This window comes from Lactuca sativa, chromosome 1 (assembly GCF_002870075.4).
Source record: "Lactuca sativa cultivar Salinas chromosome 1, Lsat_Salinas_v11, whole genome shotgun sequence".
NCBI classification, from domain to species: Eukaryota; Viridiplantae; Streptophyta; class Magnoliopsida; order Asterales; family Asteraceae; genus Lactuca; species Lactuca sativa.
In genome coordinates, this window is record NC_056623.2 from 195,216,335 (window position 1) to 195,227,305 (window position 10,971).

The following is a 10,971-nucleotide window of genomic DNA, read 5'->3' on the forward strand; positions in this document are numbered from 1 at the left end:
TTCTGTAGTAGCCAGCAAGACCCAGACATTGGCGTATCTCTGTCGGTGTTCTTGGTGTTGCCCAGTTTTCAATCGCCTTGAATTTGGAAGGGTCCATGTGTATCCCTTCCTCGCTGACTACGTGTCCCAAGAAGTCTACCCTTCGAACCCAGAATTCGCATTTTGAGAATTTCGCATACAGTTTCTCTACCCTTAACGTCTCTAAGACTTGTCGTAAGTGCTGACTATGTTCTTCTTTGCTTCGTGAATAGATTAATATGTCGTCGATGAATACTATCACGAATTTATTGAAGTAAGGTCGGCATACACGGTTCAATAGGTCCATGAACACTGCTGGCGCATCAGTCAAACCGAAGGAAATCACTACAAACTTGTAGTGACCGTAGTGAGTTCTAAATGTCGTCTTAGGAATATCTCCTTCCTGAATTCGCAGCTAGTGGTACCTTGACCTTAGATCAATCTTTGAGAAGAAGCTCGATCCTTGCAGTTGATCAAAGAGGTCGTCGATTCAAGGTACGAGATAACGGTTTTTGATAGTGAGTTTGTTAAGTTCTCGATAGTCTATGCACATACAGAATGATTCGTCCTTCTTTTTCACGAACAAGATTGGAGCTCCCCAAGGTGAGAAGCTCGGTCTGATGAATCCTTTTCTCAGCAGTTCGTTCAGGTGACTGGAAAATTCCTACATTTCAGTTGGTGCTAAATGGTATGGGGATTTGGCTATAGGGGTGGCTCCAGGGATCAAGTCGATTCTGAACTCGACTTGGTATATGGGTGGGATTCCCAGAAGGTCTTCTAGGAATACATCGGGAAAGTTACAGACCTATGGAATATCCTTGTTATCTTTCACTTCTTGTTTCCCATCAATAATGTGGGTTAAGAAAACGTGGTATTACTTGCATAGATACTTTTGAGCCTTGATGCAAGAGATGAATTGTATATTCATGTTGGGTTTGTCGCCATAAATGACGAGGGTTTCGCTACTTGGTAGGTTAAAGCGAACGGCCTTTTCGTAACACAGGATATCGGCATGGTGAGGACTTAACCAATCCATGCCTATGATAACGTCAAAGCTCCTTATGGTGACAGACATTAGGTCGATTTGGAAAGAATGGTTGTTTAAAGTTAGAGTGCATCCTATGTATATATCTTTACTGCTTTTTGTTTTACCATTTGCCATTTCTATGGTGAATGTTTTATTTAGCGATTGGGGTTTCTGTTTGAGTAAGTGTTTAAACTGGTGGCTCACGAAACTTTTCTCCGCACCACTATCGAAAAGTATGCATGCGTATGAGTTATTTAGAAGAAACGTACTGGTAACCACGGTGGGATCCCTCATGGCCTCCTCATGCCCCATTACTAAAACCCTTCCCACGCCTCCACCATTTCTGTTATGTGCCTTCAGGCACTCCTTCTTGAAATGCCCCATCACACCGCATCCGTAGCAGGCTCGAATCACCCCAGCATTAGCGGCTTGGGTGGTTTGTTGTGCTGGCGCTTTACAGAAACGGGGGGGTATATCCTTCTTGTTGCAATTATTACATTGTATCTCTCGGCAGCCTCCATTGTGATGGTAGTTTCACTTTTTGCATTTTGGAAGAGTCTCAACATATTGCTTGGCTGGTGCAGGGGCGGTAAGGGCGGTAAGTGATGGCATGGACGAACATAGTTTATTGTTTCTTAATTGGGTCTTGAGTGGGTTGGCCCTTTTTCTTATTCCGGAACTTCCACTTGTTCTCTCCTCTTTTTGGCTGTTCGTTCTTGGGGGTTATAATGCCTTGACGGACTCCCTGGTCGACAAGAGTTTGTGCTAAACGCTTGGCACCGTCGAAGGTGCTCAGGTTGGCGGATATGACCATTCTCTGGATCTGAGGGGATAGTACCCAAATGTAACGTTCCACTTTCTTGGCCTCTAGGGTGACCATTCCAGGGCATAGAGTTGTCAATTCGGTAAATCGGGTGGTATAGGTGGCAATATCCTAGCCATTCACGGTGTGATCCCAAAGTTCTTGTTCCGGCTTCTGCATTTCGCTCCTTGGACAATACTCCTCCAGCATCATAACTTTCAAGTCCTCCCAACTCATGACGTTGGCCACAGCTAGAGTCAGAGTTTTAATGTGGCCATTCCACCATGACAGGGCCGAGTCCGCGAATGTACACGTTGCATATTTGACTTTGAATTCATCCGGGCATGCACAGATTTCAAACATAGTCTTGGTTTTCTCAAAGCATCTTGTCAAGGTGACAACACCGTCGTTGCCATGATAGGTCCTGGGTTTGCAGTTCATGAATTTTTTTTGTAAGAGCACGGTCGTGGTTCCCTTGGCTTTCACCCAAATTGGAACTGTTGATTCCATTCCCGATTCCATTGTCGTTCCCATTCCCGTTCGTGCCGTTACTGCTGATTTGAGCCATGGCGGCAGCTACAACGCCTGTTACAGCAGCCTGGAACATGCCAGAGTCCATCGACAAAGGTGGTGGTGGTGGTGTTGATGTATTGTTGAACCGTCTATTAGATTTCTATGGTGGCATTCTTCTGCCATAAAGTTCAATGATGGAATGATGATAAGTCTTCAGTAGTGAGTATAATTCGGGCGTTATAGAGTATTTTAGTTATGCATGTACTATGTTCCGTTTTATCGTAACTTATAGGCAAATCATAAATAGAGATCTACCATAACAAGTAAACAGTTTTCATAACGATCTATAAATTTAATAGCCTCACTCAATGAGATAAAATGCATGCCCATTTCATTGATAATATAGTTTTAGTACATAGTTTCGTGAAAATTGACCTTTAATAAGGTCTACAATACATCAAGAGATCAGAAAAGGAAAATTTTGACAGCATAACAACCCCTCGAATAGTGTAATCACTTATTCGTAGGTTCGAACCTACACACAGGAAAGTGTAGCTCCTAGTCTATAAAAAATGCGAGTAGTATGAGCCCTACTCGCGGTGTGTGGTCTCCTGTGGGTCATGGGATGAAGATGTGGAGGTTTGCATCTCCGCTATCCGACACTCAGCCACGGTCACCCTCTCCTCGAGAGCCGAGTGTCTCTCCTGGTACTACCTCATTTCCACTCGAGCGGTGGTGAGGTCCTCCTGGAGGCGGACTCTGCGTCTGAGTCCTCCTCTAACTCCTCTTCATCTTCTTCCTCCTCTGGATCCTCTTTGGGATCCTCTTCAGAGTCTTCCTCCTCTGCATCCTCTTCGGGGTCTTCCTCTATTATCTCCTCAGGATCCTCTTCGATCCAACCGTTATTTCCCTGGTCAGGGAAATAGGGGTCTTCAGGCATATGGAATCTTGCCATGATGTCTGTTCAACAATAGAGATATGAGAAATATAAGAAGGGTTTAAGTGTATGATTCTATAGTATTCTAAAATACTCCTATAATATTTTAAACTTTATGTTTGATTCCATAGTTTCCTTGGTATGAAGGGTTGGTAAGTTTTAGATTCGCTGTTTACCACGACCATTCCCAAAGACATGTTAGTCATGTCTCGCATAAATGTAGTTGAACAGGCTATATTTATCCCATATATGATTACATAACTATATAGGCTTAGTCGTAGCGTCCAACTTATCTTAATACTTTTTATGTGGTTCCTATTTTGACACTATTATAGTATATATGCATGTATGTATACTTTTATAAAAATATTATTATATTTTAAAAGTATACTTTTTCTCATAGTGTTTTAGCCCCATTGTATTTATAGTTGTATATCTTTCATGGTTTGATATACTTAGTTCACTATAAACAATGCTCTTATACCAATCTTTCACACCCCCAAACAAGAACGGCGGAAACGTCTCGGGATGGATGACTTCATGTACAATATCATAAAAAATGAATAATAGTGATCAAATACATACAACCATTGCATTGATAATTAAAAAGGTTACATTGTACACAAAACATTGTTTACTTGATGTTAAATACAATACGTCCAAAAATAAATAACGTGTCACGGCGACGCCCTATCCTCAAAACCCTTTTAGTTACCTGTTTACTGATTTCTTGAGAATACAAGCAGTTTTGAAAAAGTGTCAACAATTAAGTTGGTGAGTTCATAAGAGTTTTGTATGCGAAAAATCGGTAATTTTTCCTTGTATGAATGATAGAGTGCGCTTTTAGAGAATCCAATATTTTTTTTTAAAATGGGCTGTAATTCTTAAACCCAAGACCGAAAATGTAAGTAGTGTTGTACCGGAAAGTAGTATTATGAAGTTTTATCTTTATATAAAACTAATTGATTGTATGTTAACCTTGTAAACCAAATGTATTATTAATACCTCATGTGAGTTATTATAACCATGCTAGCGACTGATGGCCCGCTACGACGTTCTTCAGGTGTCAGAATGTTAGAAATTTGTCACCCTAGACCTACCGGTCTAGCTGTAGCTAATAGTTTAGGTGCGGCGCTATCAATCCCGTACAGATCTATACACAAGTGTCACGCTTTCTTATCGAGACTCTTGTTATAATTCAGGACTTTAGTGTGTACTCTGATAGGTACGGTGAAGACTTGTCTCACAAATTTGTATTAACCGGTTTACGTCTAGTGTAATGAAACCCTCAATGAAAGTATTACTCTTCCATAGGATCCATATAGTTTAAAAATATTAATACCATAAAGTAAGTATATAATTTGTCTAAAATGATAGTGTAGTATCTATGATTCCCAAACTATACCAATTATAGTTTATTATGAATGTTTTGTTAGATCCATTTATATAATCATTTATACAAATACGTAATAGTTATCTTGTCTAGATGTTTTTTTAAAATATTATATCATAAAAACTTACATCTAACACATGTATGAGAAATTGATATGAAAAAGTTCATTTTTGTTTAAAAATCCATCTTTACATAAAATGATAAATTTTTAAGTTTTCTTTTTGTAAAACTAACTCCTTGATATTTTGTCTAGTTTAAAAATGCATGACAAAAACAACATATTTTTTGGGTTTTATCCCACAAAAATGGTATAATAACTAGGTTATAACCATTTTTGCTAGGAATGTCATATTTTGTCCAAAGAAAATCCTAGTCTTTGTAGTTTTGTAGTTATAACTTTTCCTTATGAATATATAACATAGTTTATGTTTTGTTTTTTTCTTAGTTTTACATCTCAAAACTAACTTACCACAAAGAAATATTCTAAAAACTAGTGATAACCATATTTCATGCAAATTATGCTTTATATTTGACATAGGAATGAAACATGCACACATTTATGTAAATGTTCCAAATATTTCCTGTATTCCACCCCCCACCCCCCCCCCCCCCCTCCTAAACATGAAAAACTCGAAAATATGGGGGTATGAACTCACCTTGAGTATGTTTGTGGTTGAATAGAGAGATGGTGGTGAGGATCTTCAAGCCTAGAACACTTAAAGGTGGTTGAAGAACTCTCTGAAGGTGGTATTATCCTATCAGTTTTAACACATGATAATGTGTGTAAATGAGATGAAACTAACATGAAAGTGTGTAGAAACACTATATTAAAAAGAATACTTACCAAAAGTTCTAAGAACCAACTTGGAGAAATAAATCATTGAAAGATTTGGACTTATCTCTTGAGAGGAAAGTGAAGGAGTTTGAAAATGGTGGGGGTTTGGGGAGTTCTCGACCGAAGATAAAGAAGGAGGGGTGAGGTGATGTTTGAAATGTATTTGTTGGATAATAGCCTTGATACATGTTGGGTAATATTGTTGGATAAGATTTCTATGTCCATAACTATAATTGGTATGTACTTGACCCGAGAGTAGCATGGTCAATTTTTGGGTTGCATTCACCAAAACAATCTGATAGGATGAACATTTGAGAAAGAGGTTATTTATGATTTATTAATATATTACAAGTATAATATATTAATATGAAATCATTTATTTAATTAGTATCGATCAAGAATAAATTTAGAATTAATTTAGTGATCAAAAGAGACTAATTAAATTAACCGGGACTGATTATGTAAATCAATGATATATATATATATATATATATATATATATATATATATATATATATATATATATATATATATATATATATATATATATATATATATATACTAGTGGCAGACCCGCGGGATGCGGCGGCGAATAATTTTTTTCAACAAATAATTTCCAATCGACAGTTTTGATTTATGAGTTCTTTTGGTTTCTGACCGGTTTGGGTCGGTTCTTCTTTTAGTACCGAATACACGTAATAGATAGCGTATGTTGTAGTTGAATGGAACCAGAACCGATTAGTTGTATTTGGTCTAGTTCTCGGTTTCCTGTTCATTCTTTTATCTTTTATCGGTTTTCGGTTATATAAGTTTCGATATGTTTTTTGAACCTATTAAATTACAAGAACATGTAATGTATTGAAAGAAAAGTTTGTTGTAGTTTGGTGTTAAAAATATACCTACCTTGTCGTTTTTTGTTAAAAACAAAAATATTTTACTATTTTGAATTAAAAATAAAAATATATTATTTTGTTGCTTTAAATACATTAGAACATGTTTTTTTCTAAATAAATATATATTATTTTCCTTTTTTTAATATAATTATGCTTATGGTTTATGTTTACAGTTATGATTTTTTTTTGTTACACTTGTAGAAGGTGATGTTTATGACATGGTATACAAGTCGATTAATACTCGGGCGACTACTTGTTTCGTGAGTAGAATGGACTCATCGTGGATGAATTTATGTAGTCACAAAGGGGTTTTTGATCATTCCAGGATACAAACGTAAGACCTCCAGGTATTTCATCATATTTGAGGCGTCCTCTAACAAAGTCGGCACCACCTTTGTTTATAACTTTTGCAAGTTTTATTTTATAAATAAACTATTACAAAGAAAGATATCTAGTTGATGTGATATTAGAGATCTATGTGTAAGATTTTTTTGGTTCACAATTTAGTTTAGAAAATATTGAAATATGTTAAAAAAATAAATTAAAAAAATGAATAAAAAAGAAAATCATCATCTATTTTATTAACAGACGATATATTGAAGTTCAATTCTAGTAATTTATTTATGTTTTGTTTCTAGTTCTCTCCGTGGATTTAAAATGTAAATAATGATAATGGTAGACATTTCATTTATCAACTTGTCCCTTAAAATCTTTTTTCTATAACTTACTAAAATATTTAAACTAATTTATTAATAATTTAGTTTTCATAACAAATCGTTTTAAAAAATTTACATAAAAATAAGCTAGACATTATAATATATTATTATGTACACAAGACAACAAACCTAAAAAATATTACAAATTTTAGTAATAAAAAATGCAAACGTTTATTTCTTATTCTATAATAGTAACTCATAAATTGCAAGTTATATTTTGTAGCTTTGATGAAACTATGTTCCTATCTTTGATTCAAGAGACTCTTGAACAATAAAACTAATAGCCAATAATCTAACATTTATAGTAGGAAGGAGTACCAGATTCCAAGATATAAGTTACTCTTATAGAATAAAAAATAATAGCTTTGATGAAACCATACAACGATATATATTTTATACATTTCTAGTAGAAAGGAGTAATAGACTCCAAATTGATCTAAGAGGTTTATGGGTTTAAAGAAGGTTTTAATTATAAAAAAAACCACCATTAACATGTGATTATTGATTAACATTGTCTTTATCACATTTAGCTATTCAATAATAATGTACACTATCCAGAAGCCAATAATGCTAATTCCATTTCAAGCACTTAACATAGATGCCATAATGCAATGTATTTTCTATAAACTACAATGTTATTTCTATAAACGAACAATGACATAAAGTATCTAATTCAACATACATATGTTTATAATCCTTCGATTCCACTGTAACCTGCCATTTCCAAAAGAGAAAAAAGGTTTTTAAACTAAAATTTTCATTTACATAACTATTCATACACACATACAACTATGATAATTGTACTTAAAATCATTGAGCTATTTTGAATATAAATGAACGTATATACCTTTTGATACAAAATAAGTATTACAACAACAATAAACATATGTTACCTATAGTGAATGAGATCTGCAAAATTCGAAATCATACAAAGGTGATGAGATAGTGAATTATGTGGGGTAAGATGATAAGATCTGTGAGTTTAAAGCCATATAAATATGACCTGAGATTTTGTGTGATGTAAACAAACTCAAACTTTATTTGATATATGGTCATAATTTCACCCTGAAAAATAATAAAATAACATATATATTGTCATTTATTCACTTAGGATACTTGATGTTTATATAAAGAGAACAGGCCCATATTTCATACATCCGGTTCAAACCAACAATTTTAACATATAGGGTCCAGGAGTTGTAGCTAGCATTCTCCATCATCAATTACAAAAGTCAAGAAAATTATCATTTACAACACAAATAAATAAAGATTACATGCAATCGCTTAAGGAAAGAGAATTAGTTGTGCAAAACTCCATTGTTAGTCATGGCTTCTAGATATGGAGTCACTGGAGCGGATCTGGTATATTAAAGGTGGAAGGATGGTGGTTCAAAGAGATTGTGGGAGGTTGAAGGCCGAAAGAGGGTGATGGTGTGGTTTGGTTGGTGGTAGGTGGAGGCAGTTGGTGGTGATAGTAAGAGCAATGACAAATCTGGAGAGAAAATCGGTGTAAGGTGGTTTCGATCTAGGGTTATTGAAGGCGACGATGGTTTTAATAGCAGAGCTGGTACAGGTTGTGTTAACTGGCAGTGAAGGCAGATATGTCAACTGGTATAACTGAAGGCTGTAGCAATGATAATATTCATGTAAACCTTCAACACTCACATTTCTTCTTACCAATAATTCCAAAAATTAAGCAAGAGAGTGTGATCCAAGCACCAAACCAAACAGATTATGTGATTTCTATGAAAAATCCAAACAAAAATCTGATTCTTAAGAATAATCTAACCCAAAAGGTAGAGAGGAGATGAAGAAATTAAGGAAATGGAAAAAACAATAACCTTTTTAGAAAGGAACCGAAGGTAGCAAAGCAGGGGTTTGACGGTGGTGAACGCAGATGAGGCTAAAGCTGAAAATATGCCAAAAAAACATATAATGTAGTTGAAAACATAAACAAAAACAGAAAAACATGAAACCTATATTATTCATATCAAATCTTGTATGAAATCCAAATCATTACCCTAAAACTTCAGCCAATGTTGAACGCTAATCAGATGGTATTGCTGTCTTGCGGGCAGGAGAGGGTGGTGGTTGTGGCCTGATGGGAGGTCAAGAAGACAATTTTGTGGGTTTGTCAGGGAAGGTGGCTGATGGGGAAGAAATACGAGGAGAGTATGATAGAGTGGGGTGGAGAATAAGGCTATAGGTGGGATGCGGTTTGGAACCGTGATGCAGCCACGTGGACCGCGAACACCGTCCCTAGGGTGCGGCTTCGTGCGGTTAAAACCGCAGTGCGGCTATAGAAGACCGCGTAATTTGATTGGCTGGGTGATTTATTCCATATTTTCTTTGGTGTAATTTTTTTTTCTTTTTAACCATTACTCTCTCTCTCTCTCTCTCTCTCTCTCTCTCTCTATATATATATATATATATATATATATATATATATATATATATATATATATATATATATATATATATATATATATATAACCATTTACACCACCTTTACACCAATATTTACACAATTTTTTTATCTATATTTTTTTAAAAATGTTTTCTTCCAAAAGGCTTAGCAAAAAAAAAAAACACCAGAAACACCAACACCCCAATATTTTCTTTTTATAATTATGTTTTTTATTTAAAAAAGAAGTTTTATTAAATTAAAATAGTTAAAAAAAAACAAAAAATAAAAAAGAAAATATAAGTGTGGCACCACTCCCTTGGTGTGGCAAAAGACCACACTTGTGTGTTAAAAAATGACGTGGCGCTTATGTGGCGGGGGAGGGAGTGCGGTTTCGGTGGCACCACTCCCTCCAGCCTAAGAGACACATTGGGTAGAGGTGCTGTCAGATACACATCAAATCTTATTTTCAAAATATTTGAATTACCCGACCAGATTTAGATGTAGCTGCATCTCATATCCAATTACAAAGCATATAGTAAGATATAGATTTTATAAAATACTTGATTTTGATTGGTTTAAATCTATTGACATGGATCACCATCCTAACCATTCAAATGAAATCCAAAGACCAAAAATTCATCTACTTGTTTTTTAAGACATTGGTCATAAAATATATATCATGTATATATATATATATATATATATATATATATATATATATATATATATATATATATATATATATATATATACTACTTTATAATACATACATAATATATATTTTAATACCAAAGTCTTAAAAACTAGGAGATGAATTTTTGGCTTTGGATTTCATTTGAATTGATATATATATATATATATATATATATATATATATTACTTTATAATACATACATAATATATATTTTAAGACCAAAGTCTTAAAACAAGGACATGACGTCATCCACCCCAAAACCGGAACGGCGGAAACGTTCTGGAGTGGATGACGTCATGTCAAGTATCACAACAGATGCATTATAGTAATCAAAGTACAACAAAACATTGCATTAATAGTAATAGTTTTACATGATTTACATTACAATATATCAAAGTAATACAAGTAAATATAATAAGTACAACATGGTTCTAAGCTATCTTCATCAACAGCTCCGGGGATGTACCTGTCTAATGCTATCCTGAGAATACAAGTTATTTGAAAAGCGAGTATCAACATTTTTACAAATGCTGGTGAGTTCATAAGTATTTGGTGGCATTTTATTCAAATAACTTTAATAAAAGCGGTGTTTTTCAGTGTATCGATTACATTAGTGTCTTTTCCAGAAAATCCTATATTTTCTTTAATAAGAGCAGTCTTCTACCAAGACTGGACGGAATTATGTGGTAAAAAGTAGTTCTTCCCTTAATCGCTATCGTTATCAAAATACAGAATT